General features: G+C 43.3%; 1 protein-coding gene across 3 annotated transcripts in view; it reads left to right on the plus strand.

Annotated features, from left to right (window-relative positions):
* The window catches only part of HIPK2 (homeodomain interacting protein kinase 2), a 201774-nt gene that overhangs the window by 43767 nt on the left and 136454 nt on the right, over positions 1-21553 (plus strand). The window contains exon 1 of one of the 3 annotated variants that reach the window (XM_050945484.1): positions 4831-4844. The exons of the other annotated variants lie outside the window; for them this stretch is intronic. The gene's annotated coding sequence lies outside the window, so the exon portion shown is untranslated. Of the gene's footprint in view, positions 1-4830; positions 4845-21553 lie in introns of those variants that run through there. 3 annotated transcript variants of the gene reach the window in all.

Here is a 21553-nt window from a genome sequence, read left to right on the forward strand (position 1 = left end):
GTTGCACATGCTGGTTTGTTGTTGCAGCAATAACATGAGTTAGAGGTTGTACAGTCTGTTATGCTATTGTAACGTTGCTTTTGAGCAGTGAGCTGCATGCTCTGGTTTGCTATTGTAGTTATGATAAGCAAACTCTATGGTCCGGCTTGTGTTATTGTAGGGTTGCTTATGAGAGCTGGGACCTGGATATTGATTCGTGGTAGGGCTGCTATAAAAATGAGATGCCAGCATTGACTTTTTAAAATAGAAAGTGCTTTGAAGCATAGGTTTAAAATTTTTTTTAAAATAACAAAGAATGATATGGACCTTGGAATGGATGGACAAAAGAAAGAAACCACCAATTTTGGGGCCTATTGATCTTGCCAGGCTCCATTTCATATTTATTTACAATGTAGAGGAATACAGTATAAAAAGGGTCAGGCTACTTTCCCTGTCAGGTTTTCACCTCCAGTGTCTGACTTTGAAACATTGTGTTTGGTGGCAGGATGGAGGTGGTATTTGTCACTACAGGTACCAGAAGGATATTGTTATTTCATGTTAACAACTTAAAGACTTTCCTCCACCAAGCCTTTAAAAGTCTAGCTGTCCAGTCACACCTGCTCCTTTTTGATATCTAACTTCCCTAAGGCTTAAACACTATCCTGACAGTTTGGGTCCTTTGGTCACTGAGATGTCTGTGTTTCTTTCTCTCAGAGATCTTTCTTCTTGTAAATAAAACGAGTTTGTCAGGGCATCAGGGAACAAGACAGTACAATGCAGCACATCCTGATTCTTTCCGCTGATGCAGAGAGAGCAGATTGCAGATGGTTGGGCACAGAGAGACGGTGAGAGGGCTGCATCACAGTTCAACTGAAATCTGGAGGTGGGCTGGAGAGACGGACCCACTGAAGTTCCAAAGGGAAGCTGTCATGGAACTAATGACTGGTAAATATGGGGGGATTTGTTAGTGTGGAATATCATTGAGTCCATCATATATTGGGGGGGGCTGTTTTAAAAGAGATAAATGATCTTTTGTTTCAGATTTAAGACTGTCACATGTGGAGGTCAGAAAGGGACTCCACCTGGTCCCTTCATGTGTAGCTGGCCAGTTGCATTATGGGGCACTATGTTTCAAGTATAGTCCACTACAGGATGCAGAATACCAATCTATACTTAATAAACTACTGGTCTGGCCTGGCATGGGAGATTCTTTATTCCTCCTTTCCTAAACTGGGAAGTGGCAACAGTTTTCAGAAAAGACTGTGAAAAGAAGAGATTTTAAATCCCTCAGATCAATCAATGCCACATACAGCAAAGACCCTAGGAATGAAACAGTTATATTAATAGAGACTGTTAGAATCACCAAAAGGGTAAACTGCACACTTGAAGCAATAGATATGCTTGGGACTGAGAGGCAGAACAGTTTAGTGCTCTGAAGACAGATGAGAAATTTCACTTTCACAAGTGAAAATGTCTTTGGAGAGCAGGACTTGCCATAACAGATCTGATCAGTTCTCCTAGCTCAGTATCCTGTCTCTGACAGTGGCCAACACTAGATGCTTCACAGGAAGAAACCCTGCAGTGGGCAGTTATGGGTTAAACTTATCCCCATGGACTGTGTCTTGCTAACCCTCAACAGTTTGATGTTAGCTTATGTCATGAAGTTTGAGGGTTTATATCACTTTCAAAACTTGTTTATTTTTTAATATTTATTATAATATGGGATATTCCCTTATCCATATAAAATCCACTCCTTTTTTGAAATCTGCTGAGCTCTTGGCCTCAATGATATTTTGTGGCAATGAGTTCCACAGGCCAATTGTGTGTTATATGAAAAAGTATTTCCTTTTATTAGTTTTGAATTTTTCTTCAACGAATATCCCCTAATTTTTTTGTTATGACACAGAGAGAACAGACATTCTCTAGAGAGCTACCCTCTCTAAGCATCCATTATTTTATATAGTTTCAGCTTGTCCCCTGTTATTTGCCTCCTCTTTAAGGTAAACAATCGCAATCATTTCAGTCTCTTCATATGAGAGCTTATCCATGGCTCTAAATCATTCTCATCACCTATCTCTGAGTCCCCTTTATTTTTGCTATAAATTCCATGAAGGTAAGGAGTCCTTTACCAAACATGAACAAAGACAAGATCTGTGTCCTGAGGAGCTAACTGTCTAAACCCCAGATTCTGCAAGCACTTATATATGTTTTTCACTTTGCACAGATACGTAAAGATAAGCATGTGAATAAGTGTTTGCAGGATCAAGGCCTAACCCAAATCAATACAATATTTTCATCTTAGTCTATTCAAACCTATTTTAGAATTTGTCATATAGTGTGTCATGATGGGCAGCCTCTGCTCCTAAGGGTGGTGTAGCAGGTCATGATCACGGTATTGTGTTCAGAACTGAAGTGCATTGTTAGACGTATGTGTGGCGTGAATAGAAGCTTGCACAGAATCTGCTCCCAACTTGTCTAGCTCAGGCCAGTTCTAGCCGTCACCCTTTTTCATGAGCACTACACTTGCTTACAAAACTTTTATAATAATCATAAAAGAGTCTGTAAGACAAATACATCTTCTGTGCACAAAAGTAATTGTTCCTGCTCACTTTTGTTCTGAAAACAATAGACTTCTAAATTAAACACAGACCTGTGCTTTCAAAAAGGTGACAATTATCTGTACTCAGAGAGGTTGTATTTTGAACTTGAAACAGGTTTCGTAAAGATTTGATGGCAGTCTGGATAAATGGAATGAATCGGTGCTTTGTCTGTAAAAGTGTGAAGAAAGTGTTAGCAGTTTCCAGAGATCTGGTGGACAGAAGAGGAGACCATTTCCGGAGTGGGGAGCTGTTCTGACTGGTGTGGGGAGACTAGGTGGAAAAGGGCCTTTTGTCAGCTGCAGACCAGGTGGCCAGTGCTTGTTATCTATTCTGTTGGTTTCATCTGAACTCACAGAGTCATAGAGTTTAAGAACAGAAGGGACCACAAGATCAGGTCCTAACTCAGCAGGATGAGGTAATGGCTAGTAGTGATGCCAACCTTCAGCTCCTCCTGGTTAATGTGTGACTGGTTGCTAGGAAGACTGACATCATCCACATTCTAATCGTGCGGATATTTCCAAGCCTTGGCTGGATGACTCAGATAGTCCTGTCATGATTCATCTCAGTCCAGCATGAACCCAGGATAGGTTGAAGAAAGAGTGTGGCTGTTCTACCCAAACCCAAGGAGTGTGTCTGTCCTGGAATAAAATGAATTTGGGATTTTAACCGTGTGCAGACCCTCAGCTCAGTGGAATGTCTTCCTAATTTTCTGAGTTCTGGTTGGACCTGGTTGCTTAGTTCATCTTGATCTGTGTCCACCTGGATTGTCACATTTGGGGAGAGATTTTCAAAAGCACCCATGGCTTTTGACTGCACAAATCTTGTTGAAAGTCAATGGGACTTTAGCTCCCAAATCCCTAAGGGCTCTTTTGAAAATCTCTTCCTTTGTGCATTTACTTGGGTTCTCATGATCACTGTAGCAACAAATATGGGACTACCCCTGATGGTTTCTCTCTCGTGTCATTCTTGTGGTAGGCAAAGGTAGGATGTCCAAGATTCTATTAGATCTGTCAGTATCTTCTGATATATGAAGTGTTGTTAACTTGTCTGTAGGATTTTGTGGAAGTGGACGATGTGGCTTTTCAGTGGGTTTGTTCTTCTCTGTCAGAAAAATCCCACAGAGTGGTGCTGGGTAATGGCTGGTTCTCCCAAAAGGCTTCCCAAAGATGGGAGTGGGGTTCTACGAGGTTCAGTCTTGCCACCCTTCCTGTTTAATGTTTATATGAAGCCATTGTGTGAGACTGTGGGACAGTTTGGGTGCAATGTCACTAATATGCTGATTATATTTAGCTCTCTGTCTGTTCAACAAGCCTAGATACTACAATTTCATTCTTTCAATGTCTGAAAGGGGGATAACTGCCACTCAAGTAGGATAATACTGAAGTGATGCTTGTTGGCAGGGATAACCATTAGAGGAATGGATGGTAGTAAGTGTCTGCCCCATCTACGGATGGTGTATGCCCACCTGTTGTTTAAAAGGGTCACGTTGGATCCATCACCGCTCCTGGTTTCTTAGATGAGAGTGGTGACTTGTTCTGCGTTTCATCATCTATAGCTGGCCTGGGGACTATGGCTAATCCTTTCTAATGTGGATTTTGCAGTGGTCGGTCATCCATGCTTTTATTATAGCTTATGTTGTTAAGGAGGCCAGACTAGATGATCACAGTGGTCCCTTCTGGGCTTATAACCTATGAATCTCTAGGCTTGAGTGCTGTACTTGTGCTCTATCCATGAATACCACACAGAAACTATTAAAGAATGCAGTTGCCCATTGCTTGAGTAGTGCGTAGGTCTCTGCACTGGCTTCTTGTTCCATTCTGAGTGCAGTTTGAGGTGTTGGTGTTGAAGCCCTGATTTATGGGGCCTGTTTATTTGAGAGGTGGTCTCTCACCCTACACCCCATTGAGGCAGTTAAAACGCTTGCAATTGGTCCATAAAGTGTGAATACCCCATGTCTGCCAGCAGGTCTTTCTCAGATGAGGCCTTGCTTTTTGGAATTCACTCCCCTTGGTAGCCCATCAGCGCCTGAGTATTGTAACCTTCAAGGCAAGCTGCAGAAGGTCAGTATTTTGCATAGCACTTGATTTTCTGCTTTTGCTTTCTTCCTTTTCTTTTGTGTAATAGTTTCTTTAATGGAAGTGGTCTAGCTGCCATGGCATTAAGCAGAACAGAAACGAGGAAATAAATATGTCAATAAATATAACTTGCATGAAAGAGAAACCTGGTGTGCAGATTGATGGCACTCAGAGAGTTCAGCTGATCCAGGTGGAGGATTTTACTATTTTCTTTCTCTTAACAACTTCCCTTCCTCTGCTTTCTTTTCCTTCAGAGGTTTGAGTGGTAGTACTTACTAGTCTCCCTGAACAACTTTTACTCAGCTGCTTCGTCACACTCGAGGGTCTTATATCCTTTCTCCTCAAGTCAGTTATCCTTTCTTGATCTTCTGGATGTTTCCTCTTCAGAGCCCTGAAATCCATCCTGTAGTTCATCCCCAGCCCCAACTTGGGTTTTCTTTTAGGGCTAGAAAGAGCTTCCTGGATCATCTAGTTCATCCCCCTCAGTTAGACAGGATCGTCCTCCACACCGAACCCTAAGTGACCGATGTCCTACAGTATCTTATTTCAAACAGAGCAGTGGTGGAGATATTTGGAAACCCATCAGTACATACCAAAGGACTCAGGTCCAGTTTCACTAGGAGTTTACAAGTCGGATGGGGATAGGGGGCTTATATTGGCATGTGACTAGAAGTTAATCTAATTGCTCTGTTTGGCTGAAGAGTCTGACACTTCTTTCTGGAAAAGAGATGTCACTGCATGCAGTGGCACATCCCATGGCCCTGCAAGTATATGGGGAAGAGAGAGAGAGAGCACTTACATTACCTAAAAGAAAATAAACAATTGGGAAGTTCTGTATTACACATTAATAGGGGAACCCAAAGATATTCTCTTTGCCTGTAGCAGTGTGTAATGTTCTCGCGTAGAATGTTTCACCTCACCATCCTTTCAGTCGCCCTTAAACTGCTCAACACACTCTGGTGGGAGAAGGAATTTTGGGGATCGTTTAGTTAAGTGGAATCTTATAGTAGGGCCTTCTTTTCAGCTGCTGCCTCTTAAATGAACAGCTGATTCCATTTTTGTATTTTAAGGAGAAAAGGACCCAAATCAAAATCCTAGTTCATAGGCCCCCAGAATGTTAGGGATGTTTGGATCGGGACTGACTGAATTTTGTTGTTCAGCTCCAGCTCTAGTTCTGAGTTCTCCAGGCCCTCTCCCTTCTCATCTCCAAACCTTTTGGGCCTAACAGTCTTGCAACAGTCACCTAAAAGACAAATCAAAACAAAGAAGATTGCTGAGGGTTTGGTCATAATTTTTAATTGCACAGATTGATTGATTGATTGATTGATTGATTTTGGTAGGATAAAGGCTAAGGAGATAGAAAGAGAGGGAGAAAATCACAGTTTAGACAGGTGTTTCCCTGCGGAGCCAAAGGGCTATCTTGTGTGTGTGTGCATTTATAACATTCTTTTTTTATTACTTAAAATGAAAGCAAGTTGACTAACCTGATGAGTTCTCATCCTTAGCTTCCCAAAGTATCCTGTATTTAGCAGGAGATTCTTTGTGAGGGATTGTAGTAAGCTTTGTATTTAGCAGCACTTATTTAGCCCTGAGGTGTTGATACAGTTAACCCTGATCATGTGACAGTTAAAAGTCTCTCTCTCCCTCTCTCTCAGAATTATCTGAGGTATGCATAGCAGGCTTGAAGTTCTCTTTTCCTCCTGCAGAGTAATCCATGCCCATGTAGCTAGGTTCCTGTTTATCATACTAACCTTACCCAGAGGCTTGTCTCTCTCCACCAGGTCTATTTCCCGATGGAAACAAACTGAAGGGAGGGACTCGCAAATAGGCAGACTGACCTTTTCAGCCCGGCTAGTGGCTGGTATGAGTTTCAGATCTCATAAACAAAATGAAATGCTGAATGTCACGCAATGGCCTCTTTGCAAATGAAACACTTAAAACTCCTGAGCATAAGAGGCTCAGACAGGGACTGCAGAAAACTGCCCACATCTTGCTTTAGAAAGGGTTCCTGCTGGTGACAGTGGCACAGGGGAGGTGCTGTGGTTTCACTACTGTTAGGGGAGGGCTTTATGGGTGGAAAGTCACCAGGTGAGGAGGCTGTGTTGGGGGAAAGTAGCCACAACATCCCTTCCAGTGAGGACTCCAGAAGCACAAAAATGTGTCAGTGCTAGGCAGGGGAGGGGGCATGAATAGGACAGAAGAGGGATGCACTGATGCAGTTCATCCCCTCTGTAGCCTTTGCTGGAGCTCCTGATGGAAACCAAAGGCACTCTTTCCTCCAGATCAATCCCTGCTCACGGGCAAAGAGGGGGACCAGCTGGTGCAGTTTGTATAAATCTAGGCCATAAAATAATTAAGGATCTTAACCTTCCAGTGAGATAGGTTAGTACCGATAATCCTGTTTTGAAGATGGGAAACTGAGGCAGACAGGTTAAGTGACTTGTCCAAGGCTACCTGGAAAGCCAGTGCTATGCAAGGATTCTTCTGTAGGGAATATTGAGCTCCCAACCTATGTACAGGACATATCTCATCTTCAGGATATCAGCAGATTAAATCTGCCAGTCCATCCCCCAGCTGGGTAATGTTTAAACTCCCATGTTCTGCCTTGCCTTTTCATTATGAAACTGAAAGCTGAAACTCTTGAACAAAACACCCTCATTGAGACTTTTTTCAGCACATGCCAATAGATATGACAATAAAGCTTCAAAACAGAGTTTCTGTCTGTCACAATTAAGAGTCTACTTGGATTGGCAATATTCCCCCTTCCCACGCTATCTGTGTTAAACGGAGTCTCTCGTCTCCCTCTTAGGACCTTGCAAATCTCAATGTTTGGTGGCAGCACTGGTTCCTGACTTCACTGAGATATGCTTTTCTAAAATGTCTTTGCACTATGCTGTTTGCTTGGGACTCTCCACACCCTTTTGTAGATCTCAGTTGCTTTCTGCTGCTGTTGTTCCGTCATTCTTTACCATGCTTCATCTTCACCTGATCCTGGGATTCTGCTAAGTGCCTCGCTCCAGAGGTCATCACAAGAGCCGGAGGCTTCCTACCCTGGCTGTAGAGGTTTTTACTTAGCAAGATAAATATGGCAAGACTTTGTCATTGTTAAGTCATCAAGACCCGCCTCAGGCACAACGGACTCCCAGATATCCTCTATTTGTCTGAAGAGCACTTTGACGGCTTGGTGGATTTCCACGATTTTCACAGAGGCGATGGTCTTGCTGCCATTCTTGACAGGTCTGCTGAAGAGGATTAGCTTGCCAGAGTCTAGCTCCATTTTGTCAATGGCATAACCTATCTGATTTATGCACCTGCCGCCATCCTTTACTTCCCTTTCAATAATATTTGAGGCAGACTGAGGAAAGGAAGGTGAGATGGCTTCTTATAAGTTTCCATTATCCACACTGCCCACCTCCTGTCCCTAAGACGGTAGCTTAATAGTTAAGGGATGTCCACAGATCCTGGGAGTGCATCTCTGAATGTTGGGCCCTTGTCAGTTTCCCCTCACCAAGACCTAGAAGTCTCTGGCAGTCAAATGAGGAGAGTCTGCAGAGAAGTAATTAGGTAGCAGAGACTCTAGTGAGGTATATTTTAACCTGCATCCTCAGGTGTTACATTAATAATTAAATAACATGTGAAACAAAAACATAGCCCCATGATTTACTTAAGAAATAGATAAGATCTGTTTCCATTGTGACAATTCAAATATGAAGCGGGGAAACCCCCAAGGAATTCTCAAAACACAATCCTTTGCTAAGTTATACTTAAGCTTCCAAATATAAATATATTGATCTGCCCCTGGGATTCTTTGTTAAGTGGCTAGATCAAGAGGATGTCAAAAAAGCCTGGGGCTTAATACTTTGGATCTTGGGTACCTAGACCACAAGAGGAGGAATACAAATAGTGATATTTCTAGTGTATATAGAGAGTAGATAGGATAGTTTGGGCTTTGTGGCTTATACTGTATTGTTTGTGAATTGTAATTAGATGATAGGATGTGACAGTGTGGTCTCTTGACTCCAGTGGAAAGGTTTGATATGGTAGGGACAGATCTTTGGCATATGTATGGAAAGAAAAATGTGAAACGGTGTAGATGGGACAAAGAAAGGGTGAACTGGAGGAGAGTCTGTGGTTGGGTGGGTGGCTCATAATTAGTAGTTACATGTAAGTATTTAGCAGTAGTTACACCTAAAAGTGGAGGTTTCGTACAGTAGTAAGTCGAGTGTGAGACAGTTTCGGGGTATATATTGCTCATACTGTAAATGCAGGAGAAGTCTGGTGTGTGGCTGTAAGTATGTCACTGATATACAGGTATAGGTCACAGATACTAGGAAGCAGGAAGGGTTACCGTTGTTTTTGGAATCATAAGAGCATTTCCTGACTTTCCTAACTGCAATATCTTAATGAGATTATTTTTGTTCTGGTACAGTGTGTGTGATATATTCATGTCATCAGGGCCTGTTGAAATTCATCCTAGGTACTCTGAAGCAATCTCAGATGCCATAACGATTATCTTTAAGAACTCATGGAGAACAAGTGAGGTCCCTGAGGACTGGAGAAGGGAAAACATAGTACCTATCTTTAGAAAAGGAAACAAAGAGGACCTAGGAAATTATAGACCAATCAGCTGTACTTCAATACCTGGAAAGGTACTGGAACAATCTGTTACTGCACAATCATTTTGTAAGCACTAGAGGATAACAGGATAATAAACAATAGCCAACATGGATTTATCAAGATCGACAAACTAACCTAATTTCCTTCTTTGACAGGGTTACTGGCCTAATGAATGAAGGGAAGCTGTATATGTGATATAGCTTGATATCAGTAAGGCTTCTGACACAGTCCCACATGACATTCTCATAAGCAAACTCGGGAAATGTGGTCTAGATGAAATTACTGTGAGGTGGATGCAAATTACTATAAATAGGGCCCTACCAAATTCCCAGCTGTGAAAAATGTGTCATCTGCTTTTTCGTGTGCTTTTACCCTATACTATACAGATTTCATGGGGGAGACCAGCATTTCTCAAACTGGGGGTCCCAACCCAAAAGCTGGTGGTGGTGGTGGGGGATTGTAAGGTTATTGTAGGAGGGATACAGATTTGCTGCCCTGCTTCTGCGCTGCCTTCAGAGCTGGGGGGCTGGAGAGCTGCGGCTGCTTGCTGGGTGCATAGCTCTGAAGGCAGCACTTCCACCAGCAGCAGTGCAGAAGTAAGGGTGGCAATACTGTGACCCCCCTTCAATAACCTTGTGTCCCCCCACACATCCTCCTTTTGGGTCAGAATCCCTATAGTTACAACCCTGTGAAATTTCAGATTTAAATATCTGAAATCATGAAATTTAGGATTTTTAAAATCCTAAGACAGTGAAATTGACCAAAATGGACCGTGAATTTGGTAGGGCCCTAAATATAAGGTGGGCACGACTGGCTGAAAAACATTCTCAAAGAGTAGTTAGCAACGCTTCACTGTCAAACTGGGGGGCTGTATTTAGTGGGGTCCTGCCAGGGTCTGTCCTGGGTCCAGAACTATTCATATTTTCATTAATGATTTGATAATGGAGTATAGAGTGTGCTTATAAAATTTTCAGAGGACACCAGGCTGTGATGGGGTGTGAGAACTTTGGAGGACAGGATTAGAATTCAAATGACCTTGACAAATTGGAGATTTGTTCTGAAATCAATAAGATGGAAGTCAATAAAGACAAGTGCAAAGTACTACACCTAGCAAGGAAAAATCAAATGCAACTACAAAATGGGTAATAATTGGCTAAGCAGCAGAACTGCTGAAAAGAATCTGCGGGTTACAGTGGATCACAAACTGAATATGAGTCAACAATTCAATGCAGTTGCCAAAAAGGCTGATATTATTCTGGGGTGTATTAACAGGAGTGTCAGAGGGAAGACATGGGGGGTAATTGTACTGCTCTACTCAGTACCGGAAACATGTGTGGACAAATTGGAGAGAGGTCAGAGGAGAGCAATAAAAATGATAAAAGGTTTAGAAAACCTGACCTATGAGGAAAGGTTAAAAAAACCTGGGCATATTTAGTTTTGAGAAAAGAAGACTGTGGGGGAATCTGATAACAATCTTCAGTGATGTGAAGGGCTGTCATAAAGAGGTTGTTGATCAATTGTTTTCCATGTCTACTAAAGGTAGGACAAGAAGTAAAGGGCTTAATTTGCAGCAAGTCAGATTTAGGTTAAATATTAGGAAAAACTTTCTCACTATCAGGGTAGTTCAGCTCTGGAACAGGCTTCCCAGGGAGGTTTTGGAATCCAGTCATCGTAGGTTTTTAAGAACAGGTTGGACAAATGCCCTGTCAGGGATGGTCTATGTTTACTTGGTCTTGCCTCAGTGCAGGGGGCTGGACTGTATGACCTCTCAAGGTCCCTTCCAGCCCTACCTCTTTATGATTCATGAGTCTATATAACTATTTCTGGGTCTGTAAGGTCTAGATCAGACACACAATCCTAAAACTGTGCAACAGCTCATCTGGGAATAGAACTGTGATGGTGCAGCTTATAGACTCTATAGGGTAAATAAACTCTTCTAAAAACTATCTAAACACTAAGAAAACTACCAACACTGTTGCTAACTATTACTGATGACACAGGAAAGCATGATCTAAAAAACCAAATGAAGGATGTGGACATGGAGTGGGGGTCCTGACACCCTCAGCTAGCCAGGGAAAAGGAGCTGAGGCAGCTGAGAACCACACTGCCCTTTGTGTTTGGCTCCAAACATTCCTTGCTTAAGGGCAGGGCGCTCATAGATTCATAGACTCATAGACTTTAAGGTCAGAAGGGACCATTATGATCATCTAGTCTGAGCTCCTGCAAAACGCAGGCCACAGAATCTCACCCACCCACTCCTGTAACAAACCCCTAACCTATGTCTGAGTTCATTGAAGTCCCCAAATTGTGGTTTAAAGACCTCAAGTTGCAGAGAATCCTCCAGCAAGTGACCTGTGCCCCATGCTGCAGAGAAAGGCAAAAAACCTCCAGGGCCTCTGCCAATCTGCCTTGGAGGAAAATTCCTTTCCGAAATAAAAAACTTAGTGATCAGTTAAGCCCTGAGCATGTGGGCAAGACTCACCAGCCAGCACCCAGGAGAGAATTCTCTATAGTAACTCAGATCCCCACCCCATCTAACATCCCATCACAGACCATTGGGCATATTCACCTGCTAATAATCAAAGATCAATTAATTGCCAAAATTAGGCTATCCCATCATACCATCCCCTCCATAAGCTTATCAAGCTTAGTCTTGAAACCAGATATGTCTTTTGTCTCCACTACTCCCCTTGGCAGACAGTTCCAGAACTTCACTCCTCTAATGGTTAGAAACCTTCATCTAATTTCAAGTCTAAACTTCCTAATGTCCAGTTTATATCCATTTGTTCTTGTGTCCACATTGGTAATAAGCTTAAATAATTCCTCTCCCTCCCTGATATTTATCTTTCTGATATATTTTATAAAAAGCAAATATATCTCCCCTCAGCCTTCTTTTGGTTAGGCTAAACAAGCCAAGCTCTTTCAGTCTCCTTTCATATGACAGGTTTTCCATTCCTCGGATCATACTAGTAGCCCTTCTCTGTACCTGTTCCAGTTTGAATTCATCTTTCTTAAACATGGGAGACCAGAACTTTACATAATATTCCAGATGAGGTCTCACCAGTGCCTTGTATAACGGTACTAACACCTCCTTATCTTTACTGGAAATACCTTGCCTGATGCATCCCAAGACCGCATTAGCTTTTTTTAACGGTCATATCACATTGGCAGCTCATAGTCATCCTGTGATCAACCAATATGCCGAGGTCCTTCTCCTCCTCTGTTACTTCCAACTGATGTGTCCCCAGCTTATAACCAAAATTCTTGTTATTAATCCCTAAATGCATGACCTTGCACTTTTCACTATTAAATTTCATCCTCTTCCTATTATTCCAATTTACAAGGTCATCCGGATCTTCTTGTATGATGTCCCGGTCTTTCTCTGTATTAGCAATAGCTCTCAGCTTTGTGTCATCCGTAAACTTTATTAACACATTCCCATTTTTTGTGCCAAGGTCAGTAATAAAAAGATTAAATAAGATTGGTCCCAAAACCGATCCCTGAGGAACTCCACTAGTAACCTCCTTCCAGCCTGACAGTTCACCTTTCAGTATGACCCATTGTAGTCTCCCCTTTAACCAGTTCCTTACCCACCTTTCAGTTTTCACATTGAGCCCCATATTTTCCAATTTAGCTAATATTTCCCCATGTGGAACCGTATCAAATGCCTTACTTAAATCGAGGTAAATTAGATCCACTGCGTTTCCTTTGTCTAAAAAATCTGTTACGTTCTCAAAGAAGGAGATCAGATTGGTTTGGCATGATCTACCTTTTGTAAAAGCATGTTGTATTTTGTCCCAACTGCCATTGACCTCAATGTCCTTAACTACTTTCTCCTTCAAAATTTTTTCCAAGGCCTTGCATAATACAGATGTCAAACTGACAGGCCTATAGTACTTGGATCACTTTTTTTTCCTTTCTTAAAAATAGGAACTGTGTTAGCAATTCTCCAGTTGTATGGTGTAACCCCTGAGTTTACTGATTCATTAAAAATTCTTGCTAATGGGCTTGCAATTTCATGTGCCAGTTCCTTTAATATTCTTGGATGAAGATTATCTGGGCCCCCTGATTTAGTCCCAATAAGTTGTTTGAGTTTGGCTTCTACCTCAGATGTGGTAATATGTACCTCCATATCCTCATTCCCATTTGTCATCCTACCATTATCCCTAAGCTCCTCATTAGCCTCATTAAAGACTGAGGCAAAGTATTTGTTTAAATATTGGGCCAGGCCTAGATTATCCTTAACCTCCACTCCATCCTCAGTGTTTAGCGGTCCCACTTCTTCTTTGTTTTCTTCTTATTTATATGGCTATATAATCTTTTACTGTTAGTTTTAATTCCCTTTGCAAGGTCCAACTCTACATGGCTTTTGGCCTTTCTCACTTTGTCCCTACATGTTTTGACCTCAATAAGGTAGCTTTCCTTGCTAATCCCTCCCATCCTCCACTCCTTGTAGGCTTTCTGCTTTTTCTTAATCACCTGTCTGAGATGCTTGCTCATCCAGGTTGGTCTACAACTCCTGCCTATGAATTTTTCCCTTTCTTGGGATGCAGGCTTCTGATAGTTTCTGCAACTTTGACTTGAAGTAATTCCAGGCCTCCTCTGCCTTTAGATCCACAAGGTCTTCAGTCCAATCTACTTCCCTAACTAATTTCCTTAATTCTTTAAAGTTAGCCCTTTTGAAATAAAAAAACCCTAGTCTCAGATCTATTTTTGTTTATCCTTCCATCTCATGTGAACTGAATTAGCTCATGATCACTCGAACCAAGGCTGTCCCCTACAACTATGTCTTCTATGAGGTCCTCACTACTCACCAAAACCAAATCTAAAATGGCATCCCCCTTGTTGGTTCTTCAACTATTTGGTGAAGAAATCCATCCAGGAAAATCTGAGCCCTATTATTCTTACTAGCACTTGTCCTGCAGTCTATGTCTGGGAAGTTAAAGTCTCCCATGATCACACAATTCCCATTAGTCTTTACTTCATTAAAAACATTAAGAGGTCTCTATCCATATCCAAATCAGATCCCAGCAGTCTGTAGCACACCCCAAGCACTGTCTCAGGGGAGGTTCTACTAACTTTCTTTCCCAATGTGATTTTTTGCCCAGACAGACTCTGTCTTATCTATTCCATCACTTCTTATTTCTTTACAGTCTACTTCATCATTGATACACAATGCTACTCTACCACCTTTGCCTTTATTTCTGTCTTTCCTAAACATCACATAGCCTTCAATACCTGTACTCCAGTCATGACTACTAGTCCACCATGTTTCTGTTATCCCTATAATATTCGGTTTCACTTCCTGCACCAGTAGCTCTAGTTCCTCCATTTTGTTACCTAGGCTCCTCGCATTGGTATACAGACATCTTAATTTTTGCCGTTTGGTTTCACTGACATTCTTTACCCGTTAGGCATAGACATTCTACCACCAGTATCACCAATTAGATTGGTATCTACACTACCCTTCCTCCTTATGTCCATTCTCATGCCTATAGCTGTATCCTTTCTTATTTCGTTTTCTTCCCTCTCAATGTTAAATTCCGGCATGGAGATTACCTGGACATCTCCCAACCCTCTCCCCCAAATTCCTAGTTTAAAGTTCTCTTAATCAGTTGTGCCATCCTAGAAGCCTATTTCCCTCCTTACTCAGGTGAAGTCCACCCCGAGAGAACAGTCCTCTGTCCATGAATGCCTCCCAGTGGCCATACATCCAAAAGCCCTCCTTATAGCACCACTGCCTGAGCCATCTGTGATCGCCATAATCTTGTCACACCTTTGTTGCCCTTCTCTAGGAATAGGCAGAATCCCACTGAAGATCTTCTGAGCCTCAATTTTCTTAAGCATCTTCCCCAGCCTGGCATAGTCTCCCTTGATACATTCCAGTGAGAATCTAGCTGTATCATTTGTTCCCACATGAAGTACAATCTGCAGATTCTTTCCTGCTCCCGTTAGGATCCTCTTCAGCCTCAGGTCCACATCCTGTATCTTAGCACCTGGCAGACAGCACACCCTTCTGTTCTCTGGATCAGCTCTGGTTACAGGCCTGTCTGTTCTTCTCAGTAAGGAGTCCCCAGTCACGTAGACCTGCCTTTTCCTGGTGATGATGCGATTCTCCGGTCTAAGCCCTGTTCCCTCTGGCTGCAAGTCCTCTTGATTTCTATTGTCCCTTGCAATTCTCCGCAACCCATCCCATCTCCTCCTGGGGCTCATATTTGGTGTTTTCTCCATTGACTCTTCCCCTCTTCCTGTAGGACTAGCTGCTCTTCTCTTCTTCCTTGCCCTCTCACCCTCAGCGACCACCTGCTGTGCCCCTTCTTCATTTTCCAACTCCGCAAACCTGTTCCTGAGTTCTATTTCTCCTTCACTGGCCCGTCTTTTCCTCTGCCTGGTTCTCTTAGTCACATGCTTCCACCGTCCACTTTCCTCACCCAGCAGTCTCCGCTCAGAATTCTTTGATCCTGCTTCCATCTGCAAGTCTGAGCTTTTCCCTTCAGCCTCCTCATGTCTTTGCTCCATCATCTACTTTAACCCCCTTCTAAACTCAACCAGAGTTTCCACCTGCATCTCCAATCCTTGGATCTTTTCTTCCATCAGCTCTATCAGGTGGCACTTCTTGCAGATGAAACCCTTATCAGGTACCCCCTCCAGGATCATGTACATGCCGCAGCTTCCACATCCAGTCATCTTCATTGTATCTTCCACTGCTGCCTCTGTATCGGTCATAGCCTTCCCACCTAAAACCTGTTAGTCCAGGAAACACAAACCAAACCACCACCACCCACAGCAAAACAAACCGCCAATGGGCACCAGAACACCACCCACTCCCTTCACTAGTCTGTCTTTTCCTCTGCCTAGCTCTCTTAGTCACCCCCGCAAACTCCCCTTGCAAACTCCCACTGAAACTCCCCTGTTTACAGCTCTGTTTGCTGGCTCCTGTGCTGCTGCAGCTGTCTCATGTGGTCTCATTATGCATAGGTGCTTTTCAAAGCTTAGCAGCACCAGGAGACATATCTCACAAATTAGACCATTCAGAGGCGGGCCACCTTAAAGAAGAACACAGCAGATTCTCCATACCCTGCAGTTCTTTCCTTCTCTGCCTTCTTAACTGAGGCACAGAAAGGAATATTTTAGCTCCTGCTTCCCCTGGGAAACTGGAAGATATTTATTTTCAAGTGTGTCTTGGGTGCATCAGTTATATGCTATACATAAGCCATGCACTTTCTACAGTTTCAGAGTGGTCCACCTTAATTGATTAGTCTCATTAGAGTTGGTATGGCAACACCCATTTTTTCATGTTCTCTGTGTATATATCAGAGGGGTAGCCCTGTTAGTCTGGATCTATAAAAAGCAGCAAAGAGTCCTGTGGCACCTTAAAGACTAACAGATGTATTGGAGCATGAGCTTTCGTGGGTGAATGCCCGCATGTCTCTGACGAAGTGGGTATTCACCCACGAAAGCTTATGCTCCAATACATCTGTTAGTCTTTAAGGTGCCACAGGACTCTCTGTGTATATATATATCTTTCTACTGTATTTTCCACTTCATGCATCGGATGAAGTGGGTTTTAGCCCATGAAAGCTTATGCCCAAATAAATGTGTTAGTCTCTAAGGTGCCACAAGTACTCCTAGTTCTTTTTCTTTCTACAGTATTATTCAAATAGCCACTGTTGTTCTCTCTGCAGTCAGCAGCCTCTGGTTTCAGTGAGTCAACAGCTCTGCAGGTATTGCAGAAAGTCTTATTGCCTGGTTAATACAGGGCAGGGTCTTACTCTCCTGCCACTCCAAAGGACCTGGTTATACATAAGCAGTCAGTGCAACAAATAGAGAGGAAAAACAGCAGTGTCTTTCAAATCATTCCTTGTTTAGCTACCATCTTTAGTTCTTTCAATCTGGGGAGAGGTTTGGGGAGAAGGAGCTGTGATCTTTCCCATGTTTGCTTCTCTGGAACCTATTGGATTTGATATGAACTATTCAGAGGCAGATCTATGATTTGTGTACACATGAAGGAAAATGCTGTCTGAATTAGAAATTACTAGTTAGTGAAGGCTGGGTAAGAAAGGGTGATTGAGACTCAAATCTTTCAACGGAAGCCCTTCAATTAGTTTTAGAATTGTTCCCTTAGTGCACTCTACAAACGTTAACTCCTGTTAATGCTAGGGGGAGTTACACAACTCATATCAAGGACAGAGCAGTCCCCATTAAATCCAGTTACTATCTGTTGTGTGAGAGCCTTAAATGACTACACTAAAACTCATTATTAAAGGAAAGAACTATCAGATTTATTTAATACATCCTATCTGACCCTATTTCTGCATAGGAATAACTAAAACTCTCACAGTCATGACCCAATGTGCACGGGTCTTATGTAAAACCAGATATTGATTTTCCAGGGGTTGTTTTGATATTCCAAACAGGGGCGGCTCTAGGCATTTTGCCGCCCCAAGCACGGCAGGCAGGCTGCCTTTGGCGGCTTGCCTGCGGAGGGTCCACTGGTCCCGCGGCTTCAGCGGACCTCCCGCAGGCGTGCCTGCTGGAGGTCCTCCGAAGCTGCGGGACCAGTGGACCCTCCGCAGGCACGCCTGCGGGAGGTCTGCTGAAGCCACAGGACCAGTGGACCCTCCACAGGCAAGCTGCTGAGGGCAGCCTGCGTGCCGCCCTCGCGGCGCTGGCAGAGCGCCCCCCGCGGCTTGCCGCCCCAAGCACACATTTAGCGTGCTGGGGCCTGGAGCCGCCCCTGATTCCAGAGTCCTGGTTACCTCTTGACCATCTAAATGGAGTGACAGGGAGTTACCCTGCATCTATGCTTGGGAAAAGGCCACGTTTAGGTCAGGCTTAGTTTGTATGTGTTAGGTAAGCCCAACCTAAAGGCGATCACTTTTCCTAGTCAAGACAAAGCCTCTGAGAACTTAGGTGGAGCTCCGGAGGCTAACTTCACGGTAGCCAGAAAGCCCTGTAAACATAGCTGCCAATTCTGTGCTGCGAGAGAATAAGTCTGCTTCTTAACTCTTCCCTTTCCTGTTCCTGACTGGAAAGTGTGAGAAAGGATGCAGCTGGGGACCAGCCTAAGTCCCCTTCAGCAATGAGAGGTGGCACCATATTGGCAGGATCCTTGGCTGAAATGAATTTAGAGGGGAGAGACAAAGGCAGTTCTAGTGGTGCAGCTACTCCCAGGAAGTCTTTGTAGGTCTATAGGCCGCAGTTTTAGAACTCATGTTCTATGAAGTATAATACCCTATTTCCACAATTTTTAGCCTTTCAGTCTCTTGAAGACCCATGGAATGATGGTATTTTTTCAGCAGCTGTATGGGATGTTCAGAGCACATCAATGTCATATCTAGATTGACCGAGTTGGGTCATCACATAGCAGCATAGGTTTGTTGCTTCCTTTACATCCTTGTTGACCCAAGGAACTAATAAGAGGTTAGAACTGTGAATCATAATCAGGTCTCTAACATGGAACTGGAGAGCAATAACGACAGGGCCTGCCCCTATTCATGTTTTGTATTTTTAATATTATAATTGAGCAGAGATCTTAAGGAAAAACCCACCATCATCTCCACAATCATCCTCCAAATACTTTGGGTTTGTGTTTCTCTCAAATTAGACATGCAGACAGCATTACAATAAACATTACTTTTGCTGCAGAAACTCTCTTTCCCACCCCTGGGCTGTCAGTCAGATTATAATTTCTTGGCACAAACTACATTGAGCTGCTAGCCACGCCATTCTCCTATGCCATGTGTCCCCAAAATATCAGCTGTGAAAAAATCATCTCAGCAAAGGGAGGGAGATTTAATATTTCTTTTAAAAGAAAAACTCTTCTAGTGCAGTGGTTCTCAATCAGGGGTATGCATACCCCTGGGGGTATGCAAAGGTCTTCCAGGAGATACAGCAACTCATCGAGATATTTGCCTAGTTTTACAACAAGCTGCATAAAAGCACTAGTGAAGTCAGTACAAACTAAAATTTCATATAATGGCTTGTTCGTACTGCTCTATATACTATACACTGAAATGTGAGTACAATATTTGTATTTCAATTGATTTATTTAATAATTATATGGTAAAACTGAGAAAGTAAGCAATTTGTCAGTAATAGTGTGCTGTGACACTTCTGTATTTTTATATCTGATTTTGCAAGCAAGTAGTTATTAAGTGAGGTGAAACTTGGGAATATGTAACACAAATCAGACTCCTGAAGGGGATACAGTAGTCTCTCAAGCCACTGTTCTAGTGAATGCTGTGCCTCATGGAGAGTGAAAGGTGCTGGACTGACAATGCTAGAGCTCAGAGCCCTCTATTTAGCCAGAAGTCAAGTACAGTGTAGGCAGCCACAGTTCTTTGTCCATAGCCCTTATCTGAGGGATGTGTTCTTGTGGTGACAGAGTAGTTCAGTTTTTATGCTCATTCTGTGTTTGTTCTCTCTGTAGAGATTACCAAGAAGGGTGTCTGGTGCAGAGGGATTTTTAAATGTGGCTCTGTCTCCAGAGAAATGGGACAGAGACCACCAACTTATTTCACTAAGGGGCATATACAGCGATCTGACATCAGCAATTTTTCAGTAACCGCTTACCCTGGTTGGTATCAGGACAGATCCTCAAAGGATGTAAACTGGCATATGCCAATTTACACTAACTGAGGATCTGGCCCTTAATGATGGCTATTAATTACTGTAGCACCTAGATCAGAGTTTTTAACCCCTGGGTCACGACCCAGAATTGGCTCACCAGAATTTGTCAAAGGGTTGCATGAGAGTCCTGGGGATGGGGTATCGGGTCCTGCCCTGGGAGACGGGAGGCCCACGGGCCTTATAGAACACACCCCACACTACTGCAGTGGCGTTCCTGCAGCTCTGGTCTCATGGGGCTCAGCTCCCTGCTTCAGGCGTTGCAACCTGGTGCATGAGATCACAGTGCTGCTCAGGTTTGGTCCAGCTGTCCCTCCATCATGATGATGTGGGGTGGAAGTCCAAATTGGAGAGCAGCTCTGTGACCCCATGTGGCAAGGCAGGTCACAGGACCACTCAGATAAATTTGGCCTGTGACCCCCCATCCACCAGGCCAAACCTGAGTGGCACTGTGACCCTAGTGGTTGCAACGTTTGGAGCAGGAAGCTGAGTCCAGCCAGCCCTGCAGAATAGGGACAGGAGATGCAGGAGATGCCACTTTGGTACACATGGTGTGCTTATTTAGCACTTATTACATCAATGTGTATATTATTTATTGTGGGTAAGAAATATTTAGTAAGCAAATTTTTTTTTTGCACTGAAGTTATTTACTGGGTTATGAGAGGCCATCGAAGTTTACAAATGGTTCCTGAGCCCGAAAAGGTTGAGAACCACTAACCTAGATAATTACAGCTGATGCGTTTTGTATCGGTGGCTTTAATTTTGGGGTGACTAGATCATTTAAAGTTATTTTTAGGGATATCTCTTGTGGCTCTCTCCGCTTTTTTGTGTCAGGTTTTTTAACCTTAGGGATGGTGAGCAAGCAGACTGGAATGAAAGCCATAAAGCTATAAGTTACACCTTTACTAGATCCACAATATGTTACCAATTACCTCTGCTTTATTATTCATGTCCCAGGGGAAAACATGCATGCAACCACCCTACTACCCCTGAAAGGTCAGTACTGGAATGAACACTGTGACTCTTTGTAATTAGTGGGAAAACAAACATTGCCCTTGCCTTACATGTGATATTGGTGTACAGGATGACAAGTTGAGTAATTCTGCTGCACTTCTCTGAGCTCGCTGTGTACCACATCCTAAGTCATTCATAACAACATTGTCACCCTGTGGAAAGTAGGGAGGAAAGCTGGCGCTGTGGGAGAAGGGTTGAAAGAGCCCAGGAGACTGAGTAACAGGGACCTTGAAGGTTTTTTGTTTTTTGTTTATACAAGTGTCAGCAAACAGTGTAGAAAATCACATTAAAGCTAGGGGTCACATCGGTAGATGAGAGCCATGTGTACTGCTTCATCGCTAGAGGTTACAGGAGCTTTACACAGCAGGTTTTGGTGTTGGGGTGGGTGTTCTCCTTGTCCTGATTACATGTTTCTTCGACTTTGCTCTATTTTTAAAAGCTGCTTGGGGCACCAGGGCTGAATATAGGGATTCTGGAGCAAAGTGGAGTGCTCAGCATGCTGGCAGGGGTGAAAGTTACTTAAACGTCTTACCAGTACTGGGGCTTGGCTCTGGGCCCTGGAAAGGATGGGGCTGTGGATCAGCTTCCCCCAGCCAGCCCTTCAGTGCTGCCCAGTCCGTGCTGCCTGAAGCTCCAGCG

This window comes from Gopherus flavomarginatus, chromosome 1 (genome assembly GCF_025201925.1).
Source record: "Gopherus flavomarginatus isolate rGopFla2 chromosome 1, rGopFla2.mat.asm, whole genome shotgun sequence".
Classification (NCBI taxonomy): domain Eukaryota; kingdom Metazoa; phylum Chordata; order Testudines; family Testudinidae; genus Gopherus; species Gopherus flavomarginatus.